This window comes from Apteryx mantelli, chromosome Z, assembly GCF_036417845.1.
Source record: "Apteryx mantelli isolate bAptMan1 chromosome Z, bAptMan1.hap1, whole genome shotgun sequence".
NCBI lineage: Eukaryota > Metazoa > Chordata > Aves > Apterygiformes > Apterygidae > Apteryx > Apteryx mantelli.
Window position 1 is genome coordinate 31,357,460 of NC_090020.1, and position 9,004 is coordinate 31,366,463.

A 9,004-nucleotide genomic window follows, 5' to 3' on the forward strand; every position below is an offset into this window, starting at 1 on the left:
AGCTTAATTTCCTTTGAAGTTTTGGGTTTACCCTGAAAGAGGGTGAGGAGACCTTAAAGTTTCAGCTAGATTAATAGCCCATGCGTTTTATTCTACTTGTATAAAGCAAGAGTGATGTCATTCAAACCACTTAAATTGAATCAAATTAAGTGTTATCTTTATCTTAGCTGATCAAATCACACCTGCCCCTCTTTTTTGAATCTGTATTAAGGATTAGTCATCTTTGCTATAAGAAGTTCATGCTTCACTGTCCTTTGCCTTAAAGGCACTGTGTTATTTTTCTGACTTTTCCTTCTCCCCCCTCCCTGCATTGTCCCTGTCTTCATTTTTAGAATGTTCTTCCTGGAAGGCTATTGCTGTGCATGTTCTCAAGTACAAGCAACAAAAATCTCAATACCATCAAGCTGTTTAGTGCTTGAATTTGCACAGTAAATACTTCAATATAATTTTCTGGCATGTAATGATTCCATGTCTGTATTTAAGTCTATAGAAATAATGAGAAATATTATATAGTTTTGTAACTTTCAGGCAAGAAAAAGAATGAAAGGAACTGATATTGAGAACACATGCTTAGTTAAGGGCAGCATGTCAAACAGAAAATGCCATATGTGATTGTGTGTGCCAAACTGAAGTCATTGGTTCATGCTTAATCCAGTTCATCGGTTCTCAAAACCAAGATCTGTATTACTAGTCCAGCAGTTTTGCTCTGCATGTATGTATATTGCCTCTATGAGCCAAGCAATGGTGCATGTCTCAGTCTTTCAGATAATCAAGAGTTCTTATTAGGGGCCAAATTCAGGGAACAAGCTGTGTGCTTTACAGATTCTGGAAATGATCAGGAATAAAGGTATGACCATGCTTCTGCTAGGGAGTGCAACAGAATTCCTGTAAAAGCTGCTGAAGCCAATTGCTCTGGCATCCCTGAGTTACATGTAGCCCTCTAGCAGAAAGCAGTCCCTGCTCTTCCCTTCTTCATGCTATTTCAAATATCCACTTTTTCTTGCTAACAGTCTGTCAAGTAGACTTCTACATTTGCAGTGTTTCTGTCTCTCTATTCAAACTCGGAAGCTGTGTTCTTCAGGAATATTTTCACATTAATGGAAAAATAACTGCATTCTTTCATTACTGATCACAATGGAAACTTCTGCTTAATTCACTTTTAAAGTATGAAACCTACAGTGTTGTCACATGAAGTCTTGGATGTTATTAACATAAATGATGAAAGTTTGTTCTTGCTGCCTTTTTCAGCTGTTACAGAAACTGAAAGCAGTATCTTGGCTTTGACTGTGCCAGTTATCTGTATCAGAAGATCTCATTTAAAACCTCCATCACTAAGGCAAGGGAATAGAAGGAAGAAAATTCTGTGAGAAACTTAGCTGTGCCCTGCCTCCATTACGGATATTCACTCTCAGACTGTAGAGCGAGGCAGTGGCTAGACCAAAGAATGTGGCAGGATTCCAAATAAGGCTGTGGAGAACAGCTTGAGGACTCAGCTAATCCTACTAGATAACGATTTGGCCGCAGCAGTGCCTGTGTTTATAACCTGGCAGCTTCTTTCTTGTTGAATTAAGACAGTATTCTAAGGAAGCAACAGCTAGTTGTAATAACATCACCTTAAAATGCTACTTAGGAATATTAAAGGATAAAGGATTTTGTAAAGGGTGTCCAGTCTGAAAGTGTTACTGTGACTTCACATTAAATTGATACTTCTGTGAAAAGTCTCCTACTGGTATGGCCTGAAGTTAAGTAGAGAATGGAACAATCTTAGATGAAATAGTAATAAAATATTAATAGCTTTAAGCTTTTCCCTGCAGGGAGAGAAGAGTGACTACCATGAAGTATTTTAGGGTTATCTGGTGTCAGGCAAACTTAAATGTATTTACCAGGGAAAAAAGGGCAAAACGGACTTTAAAAAGTAAATATTCATTTCAAATCCAATTCTCTGCATTATAGTCCTAGAAGAAACAGAATGCTAAGAATAATGACAGCAAACTGGAGGTTAAGGGCAGCCTGACATTGAAATTCTTTTTTCAATCCAAAGTAAGAGGTAGAAGTTTTTTTACAAATTTTCTTCTTGTATAGGTGTGCATAGCAGACTCTTACATCAATGTGTCACTTTTTTAATTCTTTGTCCTTAAGGACTTTTGCCTATTCACATTGGGTTTTCTAACCCAATGTGCACAATTGCAGTGTGTTCTGTCAGAATCTGTCCTATTCCTGCTTCTTAGCCTCTTCTCAAGGCTGAACAAACCCACCTTTCTCAGTCTCTCACATGTTTCAGCCCCCTGAAGACCCTGGCAGCCATCCGCTAGACCTGTTCCACTATGTCATTGTCTTTCTTGTACTAAGGAGCCTGAAACTGGACACAGTGCTCCACATGCAGTCTCACAAGTGCTGAATAGAGTTGAAGGATCACTTTCCTGGACCTGCTTGCTACTCTTTCTAATACAGCCTGGTATGTGTTTGGTCATCTTTGCTGCAAGGGCACACTACTGACTCATGTTCAGCTTGTCCTCCAAGGCGCACAGGTCTTACTCTGTAAGGCTGATTTCTAACTAGGTGGCCCCCAGCCTATACTGTTGTGTGGGGTTATTCCCACCCAGATGAAAGCCTTTGCATTTGCCTTTGTTTAACTTGATGAGGTTTCTGTCAGTCTCTCTCTCCAGCCTGCCAAGGTCCATGTCTTCTAGTGTACTGACTGCTCCCCTCTGAGTTTGGTACCTTCTCCATTGCTTTCGCCTTATCCACACAGTCAATAATCTCAATGTAGAAGATAATCATATTGGTCAGACATGATTTGTCTTTAGTAAACCCATGCTGGCTGTTCCCAATCACCTGCAGGGGCTATCTCTCATTAGATCCAACTAGATACCTAAATAAGCTGCAGTCTGTTCTCCTGAAGGTCAAGGATTGTGATTTTATTATTTGTCTTTCTCACTTCTCTCAGAATTTTAAACTCTGCAACTCCCTTAACCTTCCTATTTCAGGGTTTTTTTGTTTTTTGTTTTTTTGCAAATAGCAGGTCCCACCAAGTGTTTTACCTCGTTGCCTCATGGATCACCTGCTTCTTTTGTTATCTGTAAGTTTGCATTTGTAAGTTATTTAGGAGGACTTTATCATAGGTTTCATATTGTAATACAAGTCACTTAATATTGGCTTTAAAATACCTTTTACTGTATCGCAGTGTTACAGGATGAGGGAATAAAATACTGTTTCACTGGAAAATACTACTTAAAAAGCAATGGCAATATATAGCCTATTGTTTTGTGGCAAATGAATATAAAATTTAACTTTTACACTATTTTCAAGGACAAAACTCTTTGATTTCCAAAAAAGGGAGGGCGGGAAGTGCTGTGAATATGAATAGGGGTAAGACACAGGCTTCTTAAATGTCATCTGCTTTGGGAATACAGTTTGGTTGGACAAACAACTGAGACATTCATAGAATGTATGAGGTATGAGTTACAGATACGAGGCCTTTCAGGGCAAGGGTATTTCCCTATTTTTCTGAGGGGACCTCTCACCACAAAGCCATTGTGCCAAAGAAAAAGAAATCTGCCTCAGTTCTGTGACTACTCCAAGAGCAGTAAGAACGAGAATCCAAGTGGCTGAAGGCATCTAATATTCAGCTAAATTAAGCACCTAATCTCTAGAGGAAAGTGAGAACTTGGAGACATTCTGTATTTAACATTTTTTACTAGTATTGCCATCCCCCTGCTCAGCAATTTAGCCTTCTTTAAAAGCACCTGACTCCGCATTGACTGTGCAGAGGGCCTATACAGTCAACCTGTCTGGTTAACTAGACCACCTTGCAATGTACAACAAATTCTTTGCCTTTGTGTCTAACTTTGGTAGTTTTAAATTTTGTCCTTGGATGAGAATAGCCTTTGCTATAAGGAAAAAAGCAGGTGATTATTTCTGTGTAAAGGGTCAAAGGTTTTCTTTAATGATGTTGATGATAATTACATGACAAAGTATGAGGAAATGGTAGCATTAACTGTAGCAGATGACAGTCTGATTTACTCTTGAAGTACTGGTAGAATCATAACCTTCACAAAGCATTCTTTTGAATTAAAAATGATATTATTAAATGGTGAAAATATGCATATGTACAAAGAATCTGTGATGTGAAAGTCTGATTTATGATAATTGAAAGGAAGTATTCTACTAACAGCACTTAGGTAATAACTGTAATTACAAGCTAAATGCTCACAACTGACTTTTCTGTATATAAGACAGTTTCATTTAATATTTACAATTGCAGTGCAATCATCATTTAAAAACAAACAGTACTATATATAAAAAAGGGCAAGTATTATTGCTATTAAATCACAAATCTGGCATTTATTGTAAAGAAAAACATAGCAGCCCCTGCACTGCTGGATACCTAAGCAGATGCTTAGATAATTTACCCCTGATACCAGCTGTTTGTGTAGTTGTCCTCATACAGTTTCTGCAAACTAGAAAATACATTGCCATTAAGTAGAAAGTGTAAATAAGGATCCCCTTATTTAAAACATTCAAAAAATCTTTCAGTAGATACATTTGGTGAAAACACATGTGGATCCTTTTACTTACAGATTGAGGGTTTCCTCTTGAGTACAAAAATTGATGAAAAATACCCTTGAGCTGCCAAGACCTAAACTAACATACTGCATAAAACATGTGCAGCAAGTGTCTAAACAAAATAAATGTTATGCCTCTTAAAAATGTGTGTTAAAGTATGCAAGAACACTGAAAGAGATTTTACCTTTTATTTTACAAGTCAGTAACAACACACATGGTCAGATACAAAGGCTCAACTGACAAGCATCAACTTGTTAAATAATGTAATGAGATCACATATGATAGAGCAGGCAAAGCCAAAACAGAAGAAAAGCAGATGCCTTATCTAAAGAATCTGTTCCTTATTGTAAAAGGAAATTAGGTTGATGTGACGTGATTTGTTTTTAACAAATACGTTAGCTTTTATTTGTAACCTTATTTTCTAATACTAGAACATGGGCTTTAATCCTAGGTAATGTAAAATAGTAGAGAGCAATGTAAAATAATCTTCAGTATCTCTAGCAAAATACTAAATCTGCTGTTTGTAGTATTGGTGAGGGTAGATGACAAAGCATGAAGCAGAAACAGTTCTGGACTTTCTTTTATCAGGTGATACCAGTTAGGCTACTATTCCTTCCCCAGTTGTATTTAAAACTCCTGATTCAGTGATCCCTCTTCTACTTCTGCTATTCGAAAAGCAGAACTGGGAATTAGTTTGGTTAATATCTTAGTAGTGACCCTTTTGAAGTTAATAACGAGTAAATTAGGCCCTGGCTACACAACCAAAAATTACAAAATGAAATAACTGTGTATACTCACAGCTAAGTATTAACTATCTATTTAGGTCTACTAATCAATTTGAATAGACTGTAGCAAATGTACCAAATGAAACATGACTATGTTTTTATCCTTTGTTGTATATTTTATATTCTTTTAATAGCAGGTTATTCTTCTGTCACAGACTGTGATATACTTCAACAGTATACTGTGTATTGATGCAGCTCTTAGAAAATCATTGTCTTGTGAACAGGAATAAACTATTGTTACTGCCTGTGTTGCTGCTACTTTGTAGAAGAAGACTTTCTTTAAAAAAAAATTATTTTCAGCTACAGATATATGAAAATGTGCGATAAGAAAAATATTAAGTACTCTTTCACAGTGATTTGATAATCTTAAACAGATTTAAATTAACAGCTTAACATTATTTATGAAAAACTTGTTATTTTGTAAATTGAATAGTTTTGAATCTAAAAATACAACCTTATGTCTTCAGTGTAATTTTCCACTTTAGATCTTCCTGAGAAATACAGTCAGTTTATTCATATTGTATTCTATCAGGGATGATTTCAAAATTCAAGAGAGGTGTTCTCTGATGGAAATAAGCAAATCAAGATGGGGACATGTTCTAGTATGTTGTCAGCTAAGATTTTGTTGTAGTCTAATGTTGGGAAATTGTGTGTGTCTATTGCTGGCTTAATTTTGCAAGAGTGAGAGACTGTGAGAGGGGGAGGATTTGTGAGTGGAAAAGGAAGGTGTGATTGGTAAGACTGTCAGGTATCTTAAAGAAAGGATATTTAAACAGAATATTTCTTTACATCAGTGAAAAAGGTAAAGCAACATAAAAAGAACATTCTATTAAGCATTGTTTGGTGACTTTAATTTGTTTTTATAGAAAAATATATTTAAACTAAGGTTGCTGGTCTAGGCAAGGAAATAATGTTCTTCATAGATACTGTGTATCTGTGTTGAAGTAGTGCTGTCTGCAGAGCAATTAATAGCAAAACTTTTATTGGACCTATTCATGGTAGACCTTCATGCAAAATGAGTACTGTTTAATATTTCCCTAGTACTTGGACACTTCATGTGTCAAAACTTTCAGGCTGCTGTGCTTTTGACAATAGTGTCCCATCCAGCATATTGTCAGAAGCAAAAAATTGCATGTTCATTTTAAGGAAAAAGCCAGTAAAAAGCTTCCATGTCTGGGCTAGCTTGAGGCTTTTGAGTTGCACTATCTGGATTTGTTTGTTGTTTATGGGGGACAGATTCAGGGCAACTATACTACTCATGATACAATTGACACAAACTGAAAAAATCTGTGGACATTGTACTATCAGTATAGAGATGGTTAGATTGGGATAATCTATACTGGTTTCCAGAAGCTGTGTAATAAGCCCAGTTAATAAAGTAGTGTCCATATCAGGGCAATAAATCAGTATAGCTATGCAAAGTATAGAAGAATAAAGGCAAATCATACCTCTAAATGCCTTAAGATTTAGTGGGAAATTGGCTGACTGAAAAAAAAAAAAGGACCTGATCATTTTGTGCAGTAGTCCCACATCTATTTTAGATCAGTATAAGCCAGCATTGTCATTGAAAGAAACCATTAGACCTCTCCTGCCCCGTTTTCATGCTTGCACACCATCTTCCTTGTGCTGGGTTCAAAACTATAACATCACCATAATGCTGCCAGGTTAACAACTATCTTTAACTGATGCTGCTGGATTGGATTTTAGCCTGGATCATTTTCCTGAGGAGTGAAGGAGGAAATGGTGCATGGGTGGAAAGAAGCAGGAGAGGTCATGGAGCAATATATGCTAGTTCAAAGCATGTCAAACTACAGCCATAGACACAGTTCAGCCGAGGGATAGCAACAGGCGTCTTTTGGACCCAGCTGGAGGAAAGTAGGATGAAATTATAGGAAGAAACCACGTAAAAAACACAAGAGAAGGAAGCTAAGAAATTCAGCACTTGAATATAACAATGAAAAAAAGCTTACTTTATCCTCTCTTCCATGAAGGAAGCGATGGCTTTGTTAGCAGTAGTAAAGAATAATAAACAAAGAAAGAGGGAAAAGAGGGAAATTCTAAACTGTTTGGGACACTGAAAAAGAATAGTTGATTGTAGAAATCCTGATTCAGCTGCAGGAGATGCCAAAAAAGATCATATATATTTATACCGATTAAAAATGCCAGTGAAGGTATCCAAAATAATTAGAAGAATTTACTTAATTTGAGGGGATTTAGTATCTACATTGTGTGGGATTTTCCTAGTCGAAAGAGAAAGGAAGGCACAGTGAAGCATTATTTTCACATAAGTATTCCACTGAACTTTAAATTCTTATGTCTGAAAGCTTTAAGATATGGACTGTATATCTGTGAATGAGTGTACCAATATCATCTATACAATAATGTCTAAATCTCCCCAACCGGTTGCAACATATTACCATATTTTTAAAATAGACTTGAATGATAGTGTAACTTCATGTTTCAGGACATAACTTGGGAGGGTATGGAATGCAGCTATTACTCAGGCAAATGGAATTGTAGTTTTATTTTATTTTTTTCCCCCCCAAGAAAAACCCACATTGTGTCTCAGTGTCTTTGGAACCTAATACTGCCCCTGCATGTTGATTCACTGCATTAAATTCATATCACTGAGTACAGGCCCGATTGTAAGAGTTCCCACATGTCTCTTAGTTAGGAACATACCTTCTTTCCACTTACTAATATCCTAATTCTTGTAAGTTGCATTTGTGAAGAACCAACTGGTCTATTAAGTAGGCTCCTTAAGCCATCAGAAAATAGACTACCAGGACAAATTTTGTAGCATTATTTACAACTGTGAATAGTACCTTGAGGGGAAAAAAGGATTCTGCTCAATGCTGAGTTTTCCCCTGATGCTTTCTAAATGATGCATTTATCTGTTCTTCATTTTTCTAAGTGTCTTCTCCAGCTGTGCAGTTATAATTCAGCAGTATCATGTACTGTCACTTCTACATTAGTAAATACCTAGGACCTGCTGAGTAATTATGAAATAACCTCATAATGAAATGCAGCAAGGAGTTCTAATTAAATTTTAAAGTTGCTTAACAACTATTCTACTTAAAATGAGAATTTTCCAACCATGTATCCTAATGAGTTCTCGGAATGCATTACTAAAAATGTACAAATGATATAGTAAACACAAAATGTGATTTTTCACGCCTTCAGTGTTTGGAAAAACATTTGTAAACAAAATAAACTAATGTAAAAAAATCAAATATTAGCTGATGTTGCAATACTAGGGCAAGTACATTAAATTTTTTATAAATCTTTGTTTTATAAACAAAAATATTAGAAGCCTGTATAGGGTAAGACCAACAGTCCACATAATTCAGTATTCTGGCCCTGAAAATGGCCATAGTGGGTGTCTTGGGTAGCATGGGAATATATACTACTATTTCCCCAATAAATTCTTTCAGCAGTTTCTGGTTCATGGACTCCCTAAGCCAGAGGTAGTACCTTTGCACTCAACAGTCCCCGATAGAAACTAACAAAAAGCAAAAATAGGACCAGAGTTGCACCAGAGGGTTTTTTCAATATAAAATGTTGAATAAAAATGTGATGATTGGATCCATCTTTCATTCAGGGTTTGCTAAAGTTGTATTTGCAGAACAAATATTTTGTCAGTCTATGTTGCA